The 22064-nt window shown below is 45.5% G+C and overlaps 1 protein-coding gene across 1 annotated transcript in view; it reads right to left on the reverse strand.

Annotated features, from left to right (window-relative positions):
• Positions 1-13679, reverse strand: part of MGLL (monoglyceride lipase) — a 129921-nt gene extending 116242 nt beyond the window's left edge. Inside the window, exon 1 of the mRNA XM_032649615.1 lies at positions 13613-13679. The gene's annotated coding sequence lies outside the window, so the exon portion shown is untranslated. The remainder of the gene's footprint in view (positions 1-13612) is intronic.
• Between the last annotated feature and the right edge of the window lie 8385 nt (positions 13680-22064).

Raw genomic sequence — 22064 nt, forward strand, 5'->3', positions numbered from 1 at the left:
GTGCAAGAAGAAAAACCAGGCATGGTAAGTAGCATGAAATGAGGGGTACTCTCGGCCCAGTCCTCTGCACCTGAAGTTCAAACACAAACCTGTAAATAAATAAGTAACCATGGGGGTCTACAGTCACTGTCATCGTCCCCTTTGGGGCTCACTCCGAGGTACCCACTCCTCTGACCCTCGGGAGCCCTGGCCTCCCGGCTGCTGCTCAGTTCTGCCCAGCCTCTGGGCCTGCTGCCCTTTTCATGCAAACTGTCTCTGCATCTTGCATGTGGATGCCCCGATTCCCACTGCTGAGAGGTAGTTCTTCCCTCCTTCTCCTGGGGAAATGCAATCACTCACGCAGCGGGTGAACCCATTACTCAGCCCAGCCCCACTCTCTCTGACTCGTGGATCTGAGCTCCTCACATTCCGGGTCTTAATCAGTGGGTTCTGACCAAGGGAGCAGAGTGCCACCTGAACTCCCCTCGTTTCCTGACATTCTCTGCAACCTCGGACAGGGGAGGGAGCCTCAGCATCTCTACTTGAAAATGTTCCTTAGGTGGCTCTTAGGTTGAAAAATGCTGATTTTTTTTAACAAAACAAAACAAAAAACTGTAAGACAGGCTCTAAAATTAGCACATAGACAGTTTAATTGTTTAGCCATAGAAGACTTGGGGAGATGGTATCTGTTTTGTTCATGTATTTCTAATTATGAACCAATAATGTGGAATAGAACTAATTTTATTATAACCACTAGCCTGCGATAAAGCAAATGCACAAAAGATAAAATTAGCACACAGAAATCAACAGCCTTAAATATATATCTCCGAGGACATTAGGAAGATAAAATCCCTTTTATAATAACAACAAAGAAGATAAGATATTTAGGAATAAACTTAATAAGAAACATGCAAAACCTACATTAAACACCTTCGAAAGACACGGAAAATAGATGTGAACAAATGAAAAGACATTCCTTGTTCTTAGAATGGCATCATCGTAAAATTAAGTTTTCCTTAAATTAATTTATGAAGTTTAAACAATCCCAACAAAAATAGCAACAAGCTTCTTTGTGAAGTTAGACAACTGATACGAAAGCTCTTAACCTTAAAAATGCAAGAATCAAATTTAATGCCTGATAGGCAAGAACGCCTGACAGGCAAGAACGCCTGACCAGACGCTGAAGCAAGCTTTTCAGACAGTGTGGTATCGGCGCACAAATGACTGAAGGATCCGTGGAAAAGAACAGAAAGTCCAAAAATAGAGCCAGGCACATGTAGGAATTTGGCATTTGATAAAGGTGGCGTCTCAAGTCATTGGGGCAAAAAAGGACTTTTTAACAAAGAAACTGATTAGTTGTTTGAAAGAAGATACCAGATCTGCAGCTCACACCATACATAAGAACAAATTACAAAGGGGTCAGAGATCTAGATGTAAAAAAAAGAAACCACCAGAAAGCCAGGACTCTCATGTCCCTCCTGACTCTCAGATGCTGGGATTTCAACGCTTTGGCAAAGTAACTGAAAAGGCAGAGTGTCCCTCTGAAAACAAGTATTGGGTTGGCAAAAAAAAATTCGTTCGGGGGCTTCCCTGGTGGCGCAGTGGTTGAGAGTCCGCCTGCCGATGCAGGGGACGCGGGTTCGTGCCCCGGTCCGGGAAGATCCCACATGCCGCTGAGCGGCTGGGCCCGTGGGCCATGGCCGCTGAGCCTGTGCGTCCGGAGCCTGTGCTCCGCAATGGGAGAGGCCACAACAGTGAGAGGCCCGCGTACCGAAGAAAAAAAAAAAAATTCGTTCGGTTTTAAGTAAAAATAAAAGATTTTTCATTTTCACCAAGAACTGTATTGAACACCGTATTCACTAATCGACGAACCTTTTGGCCGAGCCAATACACTTGTTTCAGTTTTCAGACCACCTGGCTCACCCACTGTGCAGCTGTGATGCACAGGACGTTTTATACCCACATTTGTGCAAAGACTGCCAGCTCACGGCAACCACCAGACATTTCCCAGACACCCTTGCACCTGAAGCGACCACGAGGATCAAGTTCAAAAATGCTGAAAACAACGTGTGGTTCTCTCTCTAAGTTAAAACTCTCCTGAGCTGATTTAGAGATTAACCCAGAAGAGTCGGCGGCGTCACTGCAGCCCCTACCCGGCGCAGCGGTGAAGGAGCACCGCTGGGTCAGATCAGGCACCGGGCAGCCTGGGTCGGAAGGGAGCCACCGGTCAGGCAAAGCTATTACAGGGGTGGTAACACTTAGAGTTTCTTTTTTGAGGTCAAAAGAAGTTGTTTTCACATCGCCAGCAGCACCCCCACCTGTTGTAACAGGAACCCAGATGGGGGAGCGCGTAGTCCAGTTAAGATCTTAAATCACTTCCCGAGAGTGACAAGCATGACTTGGCGGCCTCCTGAGCACGGGTCAGAACCTGCTCAGCAGAGGAAGTGACAACAGCACCCCGGCCTCCCAACCCCAGAGGCCAGCAGGCAAGCTCAGAGCTTCTGGGGCTGGTGCGGAAGGGCGCTGCAAGGGAAGGGGCTGGGAAAGGGAGAACACATCTGTAAATACTGAGGGGTCCACAGGGAGAGCGGAAGGGGCTGCAGCAGAAAGTCAGCCTTGCAGGGATGCGCGCTGCAGCCTCAGAGCCGCAGATGCACAGCCGGGGGCAGGGGCAGGGGGCGTGGTGGTGGCAGAGGGGAGGCTCTGCCCTTAGGCAGCGCTGCAAACACCAGTGTGTGTTCAGAGTGCCGGGACTTGAGCTGGTCAGCAGCACAGACAAGAGCTGCCTTCCTCTGTTAAGGAAGAGGAAAACCTCTCCAAACATCTGATCCTAGAGAAAGGCTGAGGCACATTTATAACCCTTTTAAAGCATGATCGTGATATGTGTGGAATAGATACATTCAGCGGGCATGACGGTGACTTGTGACACCTGCAGGGAGAAAATGCCTTTAAGCAGGTGCGTTGGCATGTGACGCTCTCAAACCCCAGACAAGGTGTCCCCATGTCCAATCACAGAGGATTCATGGCAGTTGCTGTACAAAGAAACCCTCAGGGAAACTGACAGAAGGCACACACACGGCTGCATTTAAGGGTTAAGGCCTAAGACAGCATCCTTTGACATGGAAGAGCTGGGAGCACCTAGGAAACAGGAGCACGGATTCACATCCTCCAGAAACAAGCTCCTTGCCTGGCCTGCAAGGTTCCACGGGTCCGGCCCTACCCCGACAGCTCTGAGCACCACCCCCCCAATCTAACCCTTCTGTTGCCCCCTCCACACCCGCCACTTCGAACGCGCCCACTGGTCCTGACTCAGGGCCTTTGTTCCTGTGGGTCCTCCACCCCGGAAGCCCTGTGCTGTCCAACCTTATTAGCAGGACTGTCCCTCACTCTCTCAGGTTCTGCTCGGGTGTCAGCTCCAGACAGGCCCCCCTGCCCTCTCCCAACCAAGTAGCCCCTGATCCTCTATCGCCCGACCTCCTTCCTTCTGTTCCCTTCACAACACCCTCACTATTCTGAGTACTTCATAATAGGTCACAGCACTCAATACTAAAATTATAGTACTTATAAATGCATTAATACTTCGTATATCTTTCTGTCTTTACTTGTTTACTGTCTAGGACACCACCGTCCAGCACGGTAACCTCTAGCAACACTTGGGGTTCGGCGGGTCTGAACTGAGGAGTGCTACAAGTGTAAAACACACACTGGATTTTGAAGACTTAGCAAAAAGACAGAAGGTAAAGGATCTCACCAGTGATTTTTATATTGATTACATGTTGAAACAATAAATTTTGGATTAACTCAATATATTGGGTTACCCACAATTTAATACTGAAATCAATTTCATTTACGTCTTTTTACTCTGTCAATGTGCCTACTAGACAAGTTTAACTTCCACATGTGGCTTGCATTTGTGATTTTCGTCCTGTTTCCTCTGGACAGCAGTGATCTAGGATGAACATCCTGTGAGAATACGGACTTTGTCTTGTCCCGGCGTCTAGGAGAGCACCTGGTGCACAGTTCAGGCTTCAGTCACTTGTTAGCGGGACCCTGTGTCCACTGCATTCTCTCCCTCTGTCCTCACTCTCTCGCAATTCCTTGCCCCCTGACGACATCATTACATAGGATGCCAACACCCTTCCTTGTCTGCTTAACTAAGCCCCTGTCCTGATTTGCTCCCTTCTTGGTTAGATCTTAAAGTGTGTTTGGAAATAACCTTAATTCTTTTCCAAAATAGTTACTGCATTTTGAAGAGCCCGTTTTATGGATAAAGTAATCTAATTACCCTGAAAGGACAGGTGGAAGAAAGGGAAAGAAAAACAAACAAACAATCTCGTCAGAGGGAGCAGTGTGGGGTAGCAGCCGAGACAGCGAAGGCCAGGGGGTCAGAAAGGTGCCAGATGCCTGAGCAGGAAAGGAGGGGTCAGCAGTGAGGACAGGAGGGGCAAGCACTGAGAACCAGCCTCTGCGTCCCGGCCCCAGGCAGGCGCCCCCGACTCGGAGCAGCTGCTGAAGCAGCAAAGACATCTACCTGCGGAGAGATGCCGCCCACTCAGTCACTCTGCAGAATTACTGAGCACTTCCTATATGCCAGTGCCGGGGACACAGCCAGAATAAAACAGACAAGGTCTCTTACTGGAGCTTATATTCTGTCTGAAGGAGACAGAAAATGAGCACACAAGCACATACATACATATGTATTCTATGTGCTTTATTACTGCACGCTCAGAGAATGGAATCCATGTTCTCAATTCAATTTTAAAATCCACAGCTTGGTGGATAAAGTTGGGCAGTGGAACTGTTTGAGTATAATTCTAGGACTTTTACAAGTTAAGGATATCTAAGATAAATCTCTGCAGAAATAAAACCCAGGCTAGATTTGAGAACACAGAAGCCACTGTGTAAAGGAGCATTTAGTCCCAGCTGAGTGCCATTAATGTGGGACAGCTCCAAGACTTGTCACATACATTGCATGTCGAAACCTAGAAAATGCTAAAAATTACATTTCTAGAGAAGAAAAAGTCATTTTAATACCAGTATTAGCATTAGTACAAAAGTAGTACAAAACGCACCTGCAGAGTTGTTAGTGTTGCTATGATATTTGGCACAGAATGAAAGAAAAGCAAAACATGACACCCACTGGAATAGAACTCGCTTGCCTGAAAAGCCCTGAACTCTGCAGCGCTCCAGGGCAGGAAAATGCTCTGAGCATGCCCCAGCGCCTTCTGGAAACTGCTAGCACTACCGCCCAGATCGCTGGCTCTGAGCTGAAAGGAGCCAGAAACAACGAACAAGGGCATTGATTTAACATTCTGCAGTCACCGCAGCACCAGGGCAGGGAGCCCACGTGCAGGGTGGCTCAGCAAAGGAGACCTGGCAAACTGTAATGCAGGCTTTTGGGCAATATGTAATCAGTCCCTGGCTTATGAATTATGTACTACTACACTGATGCTCAATGAATTTCTGCAGGAGGGATGGGTGTGCTATTCACAAGTGGTGTCTTACTATAAAAGGAAACACTGAGGAGACTGGTTCAAGATGGTGGAGTAGAAGGACATGCGCTCACTCCCTCTTGCGAGAGCACCAGAATCAACTAACTGCTGAACAATCATCGACAGGAAGACGCTGGAACTCACCAAAAAAGAGACCCACATCCAAAGACAAAGGAGAAGCCACAATGAGATGGTAGGAGGGGCACAATCACAATAAAATAAAATCCCATAACTGCTGGGTGGGTGACTCACAAACTAGAGAACACTTATATCACAGAAGTCCACCCACTGGAGTGAAGGTTCTGAGCCCCACGTCAGGCTTCCCAAGCTAGGGATCAGGCAATGGGAGGAGGAATTCCCAGAGAATCAGACTTTGAAGGCTGGGGTTTGATTGCAGGACTCTGACAGGACCGGGGGAAACAGAGACTCCACTCTTGGAGGGCACACACGAAGTAGTGTGCGCATCGGGACCCAGGGGAAGGAGCAGTGACCCCAGGGGAGACTGAACCAGACCTACCTGCTAGTGTTGGAGGGTCTCCTGCAGAGGCAGGGGGCAGCTATGGCTCACTGCAGGGACAAAGACACTGGCAGCAGAAATTCTGTGAAGTACTCCTTGGCGGGAGCCCTCCCAGGGTCCGCCATTAGACCCACCAAAGAGCCCAGGTAGGCTCCAGTGTTGGGTCGCCTCAGGCCAAACAACCAACTGGGAGGGAACCCAGCCCCACCCACCAGCAGACAAGTGGATTAAAGTTTTACTGAGCTCTGCCCACCAGAGCAACAGCCAGCTCTACCCACCACCACTCCCTCCCATCAGGAAGCTTGAACAAGCCTCTTAGATAGCCTCATCCACCAGAGGGCAGACAGCAGAAGCAAGAAGAACTACAATCCTGCAGCCTGTGGCACGAAAACCACATTCACAGAAAGACAGACAAGATGAAAAGGCAGAGGACTCTGTACCAGATGAAGGAATGAGATAAAACCCCAGAAAAACAACTAAATGAAGTGGAGATAGGCAACCTTCCAGAAGAAGAATTCAGAATAATGATAGCAAAGATGATCCAGGACCTCAGAAAAAGAATGGAGGCAGAGATCGAGAAGATGCAAGAAATGTTGAACAAAGACCTAGAAGCATTAAAGAACAAACAAACAGAGATGAACAATACAAAAACTGAAATGAAAACTATACTAGAAGGAATCAATAGCAGAATAAGTGAGGCAGAAGAATGGATAAGTGACCTGGAAGACAGAAGAGTGAAATTCACCGCTGCAGAACAGACTAAAGAAAAAAGAATGAAAAGAAATGAAGACAGCCTAAGAAACCTCTGGGGCAACATTAAACGCACCAACATTCGCATTATAGGGGTCCCCGAAGGAGAAGAGACAGAGAAAGAACCCTAGAAAATATTTGAAGAGATTATAGTTGAAAACTTCCCTAACATGGGAAAGGAAAGAGCCACCCAAGACCAGGAAGTGCAGAAAGTCCCAGGCAGGATAAACCCAAGGAGAAACACACCAAGACACACAGTAATCAAACTGACAAAAATTAAACACAAAGAAAAATTATTAAAAGCAACAAGGAGGAAATGACAAATAACATACGAGGGAACTCCCATAAGGTTAACAGCTGATTTCTCAGCAGAAACTCTACAAGCCAGAAGGGAGTGGCACGATATATTTCAAGTGATGAAAAGGAAGAACCTACAACCAAGAGTACTCTACCTGGCAAGGATCTCATTTAGATTCACTGGAGAAATCAAAAGCTTTACAGACAAGCAAAAGCTAAGTGAATTAAGCACCACCAAACCACCTCTACAACAACTGCTAAAGGAACTTCTCTAGGTGGGAAACACAAGAGGAGAAAAGGGCCTACAAAAACAAACCCAAAACAATTAAGAAAATGGTAACAGGAACATACTTATCAATAATTACCTTAAATGTGAATGGATTAAATGCTCCAACCAAAAGACACAGGCTCGCTGAACGGGTACAAAAACAAGACCCATATATACGCTGTCTACAAGACACCAGCTTCAGACCGAGAGACACATACAGACTGAAAGTGAGGGGATGGAAAAAGATACTCCATGCAAATGGGAATCAAAAGAAAGCTGGAGTAGCAATACTCACATCAGATAAAATAGACTTTAAAATAAAGACTGTTACAAGAGACAAGGAAGGACACTACATAATCATCAAGGGATCAATCCAAGAAGATATAACAATTATAAATATATATGCACCCAACATAGGAGCACCTCAATACATAAGGCAACTGCTAACAGCTATAAAAGAGGAAATCGACGGACTTCCCTTGTGGCACAGTGGTTAAGAATCCTCCTTCGAATGCATGGGACATGGGTTCGATCCCTGGTCTGGGAAGATCCCACATGCCGCGGAGCAACTGGGCCTGTGTGCCACAACTACTGACGCTCACGCACCTAGAGCCTGTGCTCTGCAACGAGAGAAGCCAATGAAATGAGAAGGCTGCACACCCAAAGGAAGAGTAGCCCCCGTGAGCCTCAACTAGAGAAAGCCTGCACGCAGCAACAAAGATCCAAAAAAACGCAGCCAAAATAAATACAATTTAAAAAAAAAAAGGAAATCGATAGTAACACACTAATAGTGGGGCACTTTAACACCTTACTTACACCAATGGACAGATCATCCAGACAGAAAATTTATAAGGAAACACAAGCTTTAAATGACACAACAGACCAGAAAGATTTAATTGATATTTATAGGACATTCCATCCGAAATCAGCAGATTACACTTTCTTCTCAAGTGCACATGGAACATTATCCAGGATAGATCACATCTTGGGCTACAAATCAAGCCTTGGTAAATTTAAGAAAACTGAAATCATATCAAGCATCTTTGCCGACCACAACACTATGAAATTAGAAATAAATTACAGGGAAAGAAACGTAAAAAACACACATAGAAACTAAACAATATGTTACTAAATAACCAGCTTATCACTGAAGAAATCAAAGTGGGATTCAAAAAATACCTAAAGACAAATGACAACGAAAACACGACAATCCAAAATCTGTGGGATGCAGCAAAAGCATTTCTAAGACAGAAGTTTACAGCAATACAATCCTACCTCAAGAAACAAGAAAAATCTCAAATAAGCAATCTAACTGTATACCTAAAGGAACTAGAGAAAGAAGAACAAACAAAACCCAAAGTTAGTAGAAGGAAAGAAATCATAAAGATCAGAGCAGAAATAAATGGAACAGAAACAAAGAAAACAACAGCAAAGATCAATAAAACTAAAAGTTGGTTCTTTGAGAAGATAAACATAATTGATAAACCTTTAGCCAGTCTCATCAATAAAAAGAGGGAGAGGACTCAAATCAATAAAATTAGAGAGGTTTCTCTGGTGGTGCAGAGGTTAAGAATCCGCCTGCCAATGCAGGGGACACAGGTTCAAGCCCTGGTCTGGGAAGATCCCACATGCCATGGAGCAACTAAGCCCATGCACTGCAACTACTGAGGCAGGCACTGTAGGGTCTGTGAGCCACAACTACTGAGGCCTGCCTGCCACAACAACTGAAGCCTGCGCACCTAGAGTCTGTGCTCCGCAACAAGAGAAGCCACCGTGATGAGAAGCCCACGCACTGCAACGAAGAGTAGCCCCCGCTCACCACAACTACAGAAAGCCCGCACACAGCAACAAAGACCCAACGCAGCCAAAAATGAAAATAATATAAATTTATTTTAAAAATAAATAGATAAAAATAAAATTAGAAATGAAAAAGGAGAAGTTACAACGGACCACTGCAGAAACACAAAGCATCCTAAGAGACTACTACAAGCAACTCTATGCCAATAAAATGGACAACCTGGAAGAAATGGACAAATTCTTAGAAATGCACAACCTGCCAAGACTGAATCAGGAAGAAGTAGAAAATGTGAACAGACCAATCACAAGCACTGAAATTGAAACTGTGATTAAAAATCTTCCAACAAACAAAAGCCCAGGACCAGATGGCTTCACAGGCGAATTCTCTCAAACATTTAGAAAAAGAGCTAACACCTATCCTTCTCAAACTCTTCCAAAATATAGCAGGGGGAGGAACACTCCCAAACTCATTCTACGAGGCCACCATCACCTTGATACCAAAACCACACAAGGATGTCACAAAGAAAGAAAACTACAGGCCAATATCACTGATGAACATAGATGCAAAAATCCTCAACAAAATACTAGCAAACAGAATCCAACAGCACATTAAAAGGATCATACACCATGATCAAGTGGGGTTTATTCCAGGAATGCAAGGATTCTTCAATAAATGCAAATCAATCAACGTGATACATCATATTAACAAATTGAATGAGAAAAACCATATGATCATCTCAATAGATGCAGAGAAAGCTTTCGACAAAATTCAATACCCATTTATGATAAAAACCCTGCAGAAAGTAGGCACAGAGGGAACTTTCCTCAACATAATAAAGGCCATATATGACAAACCCACAGCCAACATCATCCTCAATGGTGAAAAACTGAAAGCATTTCCACTAAGATCAGGAACAAGACAAGGTTGCCCACTCTCACCACTCTTATTCAATATAGTTTTGGAAGTTTTAGCCACAGCAGTCAGAGAAGAAAAGGAAATAAAAGGAATCCAAATCGGAAAAGACGAAGTAAACAAGTCACTGTTGTCAGATGACATGATACTATACATAGAGAATCCTAAAGATGCTACCAGAAAACTACTAGAGCTAATCAATGAATTTGGTAAAGTTGCAGGATACAAAATTAATGCACAGAAATCTCTAGCATTCCTATACACTAATGATGAAAAATCTGAAAGTGAAATCAAGAAAACACTCCCATTTACCACTGCAACAAAAAGAATAAAATATCTAGGAGTAAACCTACCTAAAGAGACAGAAGACCTGTATGCAGAAAATTATAAGACACTGATGAAAGAAATTAAAGGTGATACAAATAGATGGAGAGATATACCATGTTCTTGGATTGGAAGAATCAACATTGTGAAAATGACTCTACTACCCAAAGCAATCTACAGATTCAATGCAATCCCTATCAAACTACCACTGGCATTTTTCACAGAACTAGAACAAAAAATTTCACAATTTGTATGGAAACACAAAAGACCCTGAATAGCCCAATCAATCTTGAGAAGAAAAAAATGGAGCTGGAGGAATCAGGCTCCCTGACTTCAGACTATACTACAAAGCTACAGTAATCAAGACAGTATGGTACTGGCACAAAAACAGAAAGATAGATCAATGGAACAGGATAGAAAGCCCAGAGATAAACCCACGCACCTAGGGTCGACTAATCTATGACAAAGGAGCAAGGATATACAGAGAAGAAAAGATAGTCTCTTCAATAAGTGGTGCTGGGAAAACTGGACAGCTATGTGTAAAAGAAAGAAATTAGAACACTCCCTAACACCATACACAAAAATAAACTCAAAATGGATTAAAAGCCCTAAAAGTAAGACAGGACACTATAAAACTCTTAGAAGAAAACGTAAGTTGAACACTCTTTGACATAAATCACAGCAAGATCTTTTTTGACCCACCTCCTAGAGTAATGGAAATGAAAACAAAAATAAACAAATGGGACCTAATGAAACGTAAAAGCTTTTGCACAGCAAAGGAAACTATAAACAAGACAAAAAGATAACCCTCAGAATGGGGAGAAAATATTTGCAAAACGAATCAATGGACAAAGGATTAATCTCCAAAATATAAAAACAGCTCATATAGCTCAATGTATTTTTAATTAATTTATTTATTTTTGGCTGCACTGGGTCTTTGTTTCTGTGCGGGGGCTTTCTCTAGTTGTGGCGTGCGGGGGCTCTTCTTCGTTGCAGTGCGCGGGCTTCTCACTGCGGTGGCTTCTATTGTTGCGGAGCAGGGCTCTAGGTGCGTGGGCTTCAGCAGTTGTAGCAACATGGGCTCAGTAGCTGTGGCTTGCAGGCTCTAGATCACAGGCTCAGTACTTGTGGCACACGGGCTTAGTGGCTCCATGACATGTGGGATCTTCCTGGACCAGGGCTTAAACCATGGCCCCTGCATTGGCAGGCGGATTCTTAACCACTGCACCACCAGAGAAGCCCAGCTCAATATTAAAAAAACAAACAACCCAATCCAAAAAAAATGGGCAGAAGACCTAAATAGACATTTCTCCAAAGAAGACATAGAGATGGGCAAGAGGCACATGCAAAGCTGCTCAACATCACTAATCATTAGAGAAATGCAAATCAAAACTACACTGAGGTATCACCTCTCACCTGTTAGAATGGGCTATCATCAGAAAATCTACACACAACAAATGCTGGAGAGGGGTGTGGAGAAAAGGGAAACCCTCTTGCACTGTTGGTGGGAATATAAATTTATACAGCCACCATGGAGAACCATATGGAGGTTCCTTAAAAAACTACAAATAGAATTACCATATGACCCAGCAATTCCACTACTGGGCATACACCCAGAGAAAACCATAATTCAAAAAGACACATGCACCCCGATGTTCACTGCAGCACTATTTACAATAGCCAGGTCACGGAAGCAACCTAAATGTCCATCGACAGACAAATGGATTAGGGAGGTGTGGTACATATATACAATGGACTATTACTCAGCCATAAAAAGGAATGAGATTGGGTCACTTGTAGAGACATGGATGGACACACAGACTGTCATACAGAGTGAAGTAAGTCAGAAAGAGAAAAACAAATATCGTATATTAACGTATGTATGTGGAACCTACAAAAATGGTACAGATGAACCAGTTTTCAGGGCAGAAAGAGAGACACAGATGTAGAGAAAATGTATGGACACCAAGAGGGGAAAGCGGTGGGTGGGAAAGGTGGTAGTGGTGGTGGTGGGATGAAATTGGGAGATTGGATTGACATGTATACACTAATATGTATAAAACAGATAACTAATAAGACCTGCTGTATAAAAAAATAAGTTAAATTTTTTAAAAAAGGAAACACTTTTAAGGTTAGGATTTGTGGGCATACATGTAATTAAATCATCTGAGCTCATTCATCATTCACCAAAGATCTTTATGTGCCTCTTACAAATTTGTTTTTAGGGATACAAAAAATGAATAAAATATGGTCCCTGACTTCCAGAAAACCAGTCTAGTTCTAGAGATCCTCATGTGAGAAAATAATTATGGTGCCACGAGGTAAGTATAACAGAGGTTTGGACACTTTACTATGGGCTCAAGGAAGGGATATAATGACTCCTGGCTGGCGAGAGATGGGGGTCCAAGCAGGCTTCTGGAGGAGAGGATGTCTGAGTGGAGTACCGTAGGGTGAGTAGGAGTTTACCAGGCAGATGAAAGCCGAGGAAGACCATGTACAAAACGCATAAGCAGAAGCATGTATGGGTAAGTTTGCGCATCCTTAGAGACCAGCAGTGCGAAAGGAGGATGGAAAGTGGGGTGAGATGAAGTTGATGGCGGCCTCAGTGTTAGTTTGGACATGGTTCAGCCTGTCTTCAAAAATATGTCCCCAGATAAAAATGGCTTTAAGAATAAAAATGTTTTAAAAAGCAAGTCTGAGAAACTGTCACAGCCACAAGGAACTTAAGGAGACTTGATTGAAATGTAGTGTGGTGTCGTGGACGTGGCTCTGGGACAGAAAAAGGACACTGGGGAAAGACTAAGACAACCTGAATAAAGTATGCACTTTAGTTAATAGAAGTGTCTCAGCATTCATTCATCGTAACAAACGCACTATTCGAACGTGAGATGTTAGCAAGAGGGCAAACAGGACGCGGAGTATATGGGAACTCTTTGAACTATCTTCCCAAATTTCCTGTACATCTAAAACTTTCTAAATGAAAAACTGAATAAAATCAATCAAACAAACAAAATTTCTCTCTCATATAATAATATGAGCATGAGAGGTCCAGGGCTGACAGAAAGTCTTCTCTGTGTCAGAGACCCAGGCTCCTTCCACATGCCAGGTCCAACAAGGCTCAGCCCCTGCACCCTGTACCCGCCCCTTCGACTCCTGCACTCTATCCTCTCCACGGCTGAAGTGACAGCACACCCTCCGGGGCACTCCCTATCCACCCTACCACTTCGATATTCACAGCACATCCTAAATTCACCCCTACCACTTTATATACTCACATTCTACATTCTGGCTGGAAGGGGGAAGAGGAGGACAAACGAATTCCCTCTCTGGGAACACCTGGATATTGCACATACGGCTCACAGGGAAAACCTAGCTGCGAGGAAGCCTGGGAAATGTAGTTCTTGCTCTGGGCGGCTGTATGGGCAACCGGGGGCCAAGTTAAACATGGGAGGTCCTGTTTCCAGGAACAGGAAGGGGAGGATGGAGCCTGCCAGGGGCCGTCAGCTGCTTTTCCTCGCTGTACCAGAGATCTCTGCAATGCTTTGGGGGAGAAACTGATGCAACAGCCTTGCATTTTCTGCTTCACTTATTCTGACATGCTGGCTCGACAGTGATTTTTTCGATTCCTCAAAACTAGAATTTTCAGGATGTGAGCAGTTATTCAATGCCAGCGAGTAATGAATGAGTGCTGACCCACTCACGTGCTTTGTAAGCACAAATTCGGACACTGTTTCAAAGGACCCTTTCGAACCTCTGGCATGTATCCAGTGCCCAAGTTTATACTAGCAATTCATGAGCTCGTGTCCCCAGGCTAAGGAGACAAGAACAGAGCGTTGGGGGGGGGGGGGGGGGGGGGGGCGGTGGGCAATGAGGCTGATGTCAAATTTCACCGTTTTGGGTTGGAATCCCAGTGTATCACTTAGTGTGCTACTGGGGACAAATTACTCACCTTTCTTGGCTTCAACTACATCACCTGTAAAATGGGGATAATAATGACTCTCCTTGGCCAAATTAAATGAGGTACTAGAATTGACCCATAGAGGAAGCTCAAAAAAACGTCTTGCTTTCCTTCGAAACTCAGGACATCGGCTGTCAGTTACTATGTGCAGAGCGCTTGGATAGAAACTACACCCCAAGAAAGGATTTAAAAACCTAGTTTCTTGTAAAGAGACATGGCATGTTTCTAATGATGCGTTAGCCAGGTGATCAATCCTAACAGGTGTAATAAGGGGACAAAGTGACATCACGTCCACCTACTGCAACTGCACTGGGGACAGAGAATCATCACCTCTATGATGCTCCTTCTAAAAACGCGTGATCTGAATTTAATAACGAAGAAACGCAGACAAACTCAGATCAAGGGACATTTTAGAAAACAACTGACCTGGACTCAAAATATCAGTGTCATGGAACACACACATGGCACATGTGCACACAAAGGAGAGGGAACTATTCTTGCTTAAAGGAGGTGAAGAAGTGTAACTAATGACACAAACCTTGGAAATCTTCCATCAGGAAAAACCTGTAAAGGACATTGTTGTAACAACTGGGAAAAAATTGAATATAAACTATACATTAAATAATAGTGTGTGTCAATGTTAAATTCGTTGACAGAGAATCTTGTGATGGTTAAGTAGGCTTATTGCCCTTTCTCTCAGGAAATACATGCTGATTTATTTAGAGGTGCAGTATCATGATAACTGAAATTTACTTTCAAATGATTTTTTTTTTTGTGGTACGCGGGCCTCTCGCTGTTGTGGCCTATCCTGCTGCGGAGCACAGGCTCAGCGGCCAGGGCTCACGGGCCCAGCCGCTCCACGGCATGTGGGATCTTCCCGGACCGGGGCACAAAACCCATGTCCCCTGCATCGGCAGGCGAACTCTCAAGCACTGCGCCACCAGGGAAGCCCTCAAATGATTTTTTAAATGTGAATGTGTGTATGTAAGTATACGTGAAGAAAGAGACTGTAAAATAAAATGTGGCAAAATGTTAACAACCAGTGAGTTGGGATACAGTGTATAATTTTTCACTGTATTACTCCTTTAAATTTGGAGGTGGAGTTTCAGATTTTTCAAATAAAAGTTGGAGAAGAAAGATAAGATGCTATGAAGGGAAAGAACTTGAATTACATAAAAGAGGGTTAGGGACTTCCCTGGTAGCACAGTGGTTAAGAATCTGCCTACCAATGCAGAGGACACGGGTTCGAGCCCTGGTCCAGGAAGATCCCACATGCCGCAGAACAACTAAGCCCGTGCACCACAACTACTGAGCCTGCGCTCTAGAGACTGTGAGCCACAACTACTGAGCCCATGTGCCACAACTACTGAGCCTGCATGCCTAGAGCCCATGCTCCACAACAAGAGAAGCCACCACAGTGAGAAGCCTGCGCACGGCAACGAAGAGTAGCCCCCGCTCGTCGCAACTAGAGAAAGCCCGCACGCAGCAACGAAGACCCAACACAGACATAAATAAACAAATAAATAAAATGTATTTTAAAAAATACGGTTAAACTGGGGCAATGTGTTCAAGAGAAATTCTGATTCTACTGACCTACTGCTTCTACCAGTGACAATGTAAAAAATACTAAAATATTTACATTTTTTAAAAAAAAGGAAAAAGAGCAAGATGTCTTAGTCCATTCAAGCTATAACAACAAAGCACAACAGGCTGGGTGGTTTATAAGCAACAGAAATTTATCGCTCACAGGTCTGGAGGCTGGAAGTCTGAGGTCAGGATGCTGGCACGGTCGGGTCCTGGGGAGGGCCCTTTTCTGGGATGCACACGGCTGACCTCTTGGGTCCTCACCGGTGGCAAGAGCATGAGCTAGCCCTCTGTGGTCTCTTATCAAGGCACTAATCCCACCCACGGAGCTCCACCCTTATCAGCTCATCACCTCCCAAAGGCCCCACCTCCTAGTACTGTCAGTGTGAGGGTTAGGTTTCAACATATGGATCTGGGGAGACACAAACATTCAGTCCATAACACAGGGGTCCCTGGCTCACAGTGGGCCCAGCACTGTCGGTGCACAGTGGCTGAACCTGGATGGACAAGATGGCCGTCAGCTTCACCCCTCCCTCTGGGACCTCATCAGGTTTGCCACTGATAACAACACGTAAGATAATGTCACAAGCTGAGGCAGGAAAGGGGCTGATTGTCTTGTAAAATATATTCACACAAACGTGAATTTCCACACATGAGATCAAAAAGCATCAAGGCAGCCGCTGACAGATTAAGCTGAGGACAAGAGGCTCGTCAGGAGTTGGGAATTCTGGCTGCTGGGGCAATTGGTAGAACCAAGGAACGCAAAGGCCTCTGGGGGGATCTGAAATCTCCTCCCTCCATTTTCCTGTGAGTGTGTAGAAGTGGTTTACTCTCGTGCAGCTGGATGGTGGAGTAACCCGAAACTCAATTTCATTAGAGGAGGACTTTCCATTTCAGTGATTAACTCCGGCTCAGCTGACAGGGAATTGCCTGGCTCTGCAGCAAGGAATGTCGCCAAGAGGACACAGAAGAGGACTCAACTAAGAATCAGGAGAACACATGTGAAAAAGCTCCTAGCAGCTCCTGGAGCGCAGGAGGGTAGGCAACAAATTTTACATTAAAAATAATTTAAGGGGTGGGGCTTCCCTGGTGGTCCAGTAGGTAAGACTCCATGCTCCCAGTGCAGGAGGCCCAGGTTCAATCCCTGCTCAGGGACCTAGATCCTGCCTGTGCGCCGCAGCTAAGAAGCCCACGTGGCGCAACTAAGAGTCTGCATGCCGCAACTAGGGTTCACATGCTGCACTAAGGAGTCTGATGCCACAACTAAGAGTCCGCATGCTGCAACTAAAAGATCCCACATGCCGCAACTAAAGATCCCACGAGCCGCAACTAAGACCTGGTGAGACCAAATCATTCATTCATTCATTCGTTTAAGAAACTTCCAGAATGTGACATATGTCCTCAGGGCAGTGTGGGGGAGCAGTTTGCCCAGTGAATTTGGAGAACCCCCACTCACACAGCTGGCCCCCAACGGGGAGGACCCAGCCACACATGTTCATTGTAAGTTTGCAATCATTTTCGCTCCCTTTGGGCTCCTATCTCCACATATCAATGGTATGGACACCTCATCTTCCTGCTTTTAAACAGGAGATTCAACACAAAAAATGATAGCACAGTCATTTCACTGAGTAAGAAAGGGAACATGAGTTACTTCAGTTCTTCCTCTTTTACTGATGACTTGGAGTTTCTACTTCTGGTGAAAAGTTAAAACAGTGAAATTGAGTATGAATACAGTATAAATTCCCCTCTTGAAAATTAATGTAATTAAAATTTTCATGTTGCCTCTTCCTTTTTGGACATGCGTGTGCACGTGTGTGTTTGTATGCACTGACATGATTATACGTACAAAGTTCAATAAAAGATGCTCAGCCTGCAGCATTTCTCCTCCAGACAGTCTTCTTCTTCATTATTATGACTTCATGATGATTACCGAAAAGAATTTTGTTGTATGAGAGGAGAGATGTTTAACAAAGTACTCTCTTGCAGGGCGTGCCCGGTACAGGTAGCAGCTTGAGCCCAGACATCTCTTTTGCTCTGAACTCCCTTTTAGGTGAACACAGCGTTGCTTTAAAGCCATCGCCTGTGATCAGAGGAAGCAGGAGGGGCGGGGCGGGAGCAGGAGCGCAGCCAGATTCAGGCTACAGAGCCCCGGAGTGCCCGGGCTGGGGCGCTAGGCCCCTGTGGCAGGCGGGGTGATGAGAGGCAGGTGGCACTCAGGCCCCTCCCCACGCTGCATCACTGGTGACTGCCCCTCCCCCAGCCTAGCAGAAGACAAGAAATTTATTTGGGGGGACATAAAAGTGAGTCTCTGGACTGGGGGACACAAGGGACAACTGAGTGTTGTGATACCAAAAAAACAAAAAGATATGTGTATTTTGGATGGTGAAATCCCCAGCCCTCTCCCCGACTCAGTCTCCAGAAATCTAGCCCTTGAGGCAGGAGACTGGAGGACCTTTCTAGATGGAATCTGATGAGTGACACTGGGACATCCCAACTAAACGACCCGGCCACACCACCCTGCCGCGAAGCTCAAAGTTGTCAGGCCCCACTCAGGCCCTCGGTTTCCAGTCGGCATTTAGTGTCCCATGCCCGAATATGAGGAGACCTGCAAAGGTCATCAGACATCAGAGGAAAGGCCCTAACCTGAAAGATGGGCCGAAATGCAGATGGAGGTGGACCAAGATGGAAAAAAAGAACAGCAATTTGGAGAAAACAGGGATTTTTGCAAGAGAAGAAAGCTTTAAAAAAAAATCATTACTATCCTCAAAAAGATAAAACAAGATATCGCAAACATGAAACAGACAGGATGTAATAAAAATTAACATTCAGAGAACAAAAAAGAATTTTGGTAATTAAAATCATGATTGCCAAAATGGGAAGCTCAGTAGAAGGTTTAGAAGATGAAAGTAAGTTCAGAAAGTAGACAACAAGACCAAAGTTGGAAAATAAAGGAGAAAAGTTGAGAAAATTTAAGGACTGGCCTGTGAAGCTCAGGATTCAAAGAACCGCAGTTTCAGAAAAAAGAGAATCAAATAGAGGGTGGGTGGGGACAGATGCAGGAAGGGTCTAAAAACCTCCCCAGAGGATGAGATGCCACACTGCAAAGACCCACCAAGTGCCCAATGAGGCACATGGTCCTGAAACCTCAGGACGCTGGAGACAGAAAAGACGCAGGAGCTTCCAGCAGAAGACGGAGAAGGAAAGATCGAGAATCAGATAGAAGGTTTTCCTGGTGGCTCAGTGGTTAAGAATCCGCCTGCCAATGCAGGCGACATGGGTTCGAGCCCTGGTCCAGGAAGATCCCACATGCCGCGGAGCAACTAAGCCCATGCGCCGCAACTACTGAGCCTGCACTCTAGAGCCCACAAGCCACAACTACTGAGCCCACGTGCCACAACTACTGAAGCCTGCGTGCCCCAACTACTGAAGCCCACGTGCCTAGAGCCTGTGTTCCGCAACAAGAGAAGCCACTGCAATGAGAAGCGGGTGCACAGCAACAGAGAGTAGCCCCCGCTCGCTGCAACTAGAGAGACTGCGTGCAGCAACGAAGATCCAACACAGCCAAAAATAAATTACTTAATTTTTTCAAAAATCAGCTGGATAGGGACTTCCCTGGTGGTCCAGTGACTAAGACTCTGCGCTCTTTCCAAAGCCAGGGGCCCCTGGTTCGATCCCAGGTCAGGGAACTAGATCCCACATGCTGCAACTAAGACCCGATGCAGCCAAATAAGTAAATATTAAAAAAAAAAAATCGGTTGGATAAGCTGGCATTGTATTAGTTTCCCATTGCTACTATAAACAATAACCACAAATTTAATGGCTAATAACAACACACATTTAGTATCTGATACTAAATGGGGATCAGAAATCCCACATGGATCTTACTGGGCTGAAGGCAGGATGTAGGGTCAGCTGTCTCTTTCTGGAGACTCTGAGGGAGAATCCGATTCTCTGCCTTTTCTGGCTTCTAGGGGTCACCTGTGCTCTTTGGCTTGTGGCCCCTCTATCTTCAAAGCCAGCATCATAGCATTTTCAAGCCTCTCTATCCTCCTTTCCCTTGCCAACCACCCTCAACTCTGCTTCCACTCTCACATCTCCTCCTTTGATTCTGACCCGCCTACCCCCTCTGGTAAGGACCCTTGTGATTCCATTTGACCTGTGAGGATAGCTCCCCTCGTTCAACACCCCCTAATGCAGTCACACCTGCAGAGTCCCTTCTGTCATGTGAAGCACCATGTCCACAGGCTCCAGGGTTACGGCTGTGGACCTTTGGGTCGGGGGCATGAGTGTGCCCCCCACCCCAGCACTGGACTTCTAAAGAGCAGCCCTGGAACACAGCTGGCAGTTCGGCACCCCTCTCCATTCTGCACGAAATCACTTCCTGCCTGGAAGCTTTCTCTCCTCCGCCAAACTATCAATCACGTGGGAGAGGAAAATAAAGACATTTTCCAGAGTAAATTCTCAAAACACTTACGTCCCACACAACCTCCCTCGAGAAACTCCTGGAGGATGTTCTCAGACAAATGACTCAGCTAAGAAAGAGAAGGCACTGGGGTTACAGGAAAGAGTAGATACAGGGAGGAAGGAAAGGGTATCAAAATGGTACTGAAGACACAGTGCAGGACAGCTGTGGGCCGTCCAGACTCAAGCGGTTTAGAAGAGTCCAGAGACGCTCCCTCGGGAAGATGGACTGAGAGCATATCTGATGCATGTGACCTTACTGTGAGAAAATACACATAATGGGTAAACAGTCTGGGACAGAATTAACAATAAGTTCAGGGAAAACCAAGCATATGAAAATAAAAGACAACTATTTACTCCAAGGAAAACAAAAGTTGTGCAGGAAAAGCAAAGTTAATCATACATTACCACTTTGGGCAGTTTCACAGCTGCAAACAGTATTTCCATAGCCATGAAAATGTGAATATCGATCATCTGTTTAACCGAAACCAAGGTAAAGCAACCATAGGAGGGTGAGGGTGGCCCAGAGTGGGAAGCAGGGCTGGGAAGCGAGTCTGAGTGGGGACCAGTAGATGTGGAGGAGAACTGAAAAAGCCAGAAGAAGCAATAGGAGAATGTCATTCAGGGGCCCGTACGCACAAGCCAGAATAATCGTCCAGAAGAGGTAAAGGCGAAGGGAAGTGTGGATGAGAAAGAGAAACGGGACTGTCTAGTAAGGGTCAGCAAACCTCTTCTGCAAAGAGCCAGACAGTAAAATCTACAACGGATTCATTCTCTATGCTGCGTCACAAACGGTCACAAATGTGGTGACTCAGCACCATTTATTAACCCTCAGCTCTGTAGGTCAGAACATGGCACAGCGTGGCTGGATTCTCTGCTCGTGGCTCCCATGCCCGAAATCAAGGTGCTGGCAGGCTCCTCTTAACTGGAGTCTCAGGGGAAGGAGCTGCCCCAGCTCAGCCGGTGCTGGCAGCTTCCAGGTCCTGGCGCTCGTAGGACCGAGGGCCCCATTCCTGCCACGTGGCCCCCCCACCCACAAGGTCTCGTGCGCTTCCAACCTCTCTAGCTCCCTCTTCTGCTTTTAAGGACCCACCCAGATGATCCAGGAGAACTTCCTTATTTTAAGGTCCACTGATTAGCAACCTTAATCACATCTGCAAAGCCCCTGTGCCCAGCGAAGTAACACAGTCGTGGGTAACACCAGACAGGGAAGGTCACAGGGCTTTGAGAGTCACACCGCCCCTGTCACCTGGACTCGGCTCTGCCCTGTAGCGCAAGCACACGCACAGGACAGGCAGGGGAAGAGCTGCAGGAACAGCAAGTCCTAACTGTTATCGCCTCTGGGGAAGGGGCTGAGGCTGGGCACTTTATGCTGCATCCTCACCGTCCTCTGATTACTTCACAGTGTTCTGATTCAGCAAGAAAAATCCTAAAATTGTGTGTGCGTATAAATCAACAAATGTTAGCACGGGCACCGAGAAACTCAACCAATGGTGGTGATGATAACTAAGGAGCTTTCTCTCTCCAAATATACACATTCCTGTCACCTCTGATCGTTCTCTTACCACGAGCTATGGCTATGGTTAACAGAAAAATACACATACGTTTAATTGTACGGATGTTTATGAAGACTTTAAGTAAAGACCTAGGTAGTAAACAGCTAAAACTGTTATCTACAGAAGACAAATACTCGTGTTGCAACTTAAGTTTAAAAGTGCAATATA

Source organism: Phocoena sinus, chromosome 11, assembly GCF_008692025.1.
Source record: "Phocoena sinus isolate mPhoSin1 chromosome 11, mPhoSin1.pri, whole genome shotgun sequence".
NCBI lineage: Eukaryota > Metazoa > Chordata > Mammalia > Artiodactyla > Phocoenidae > Phocoena > Phocoena sinus.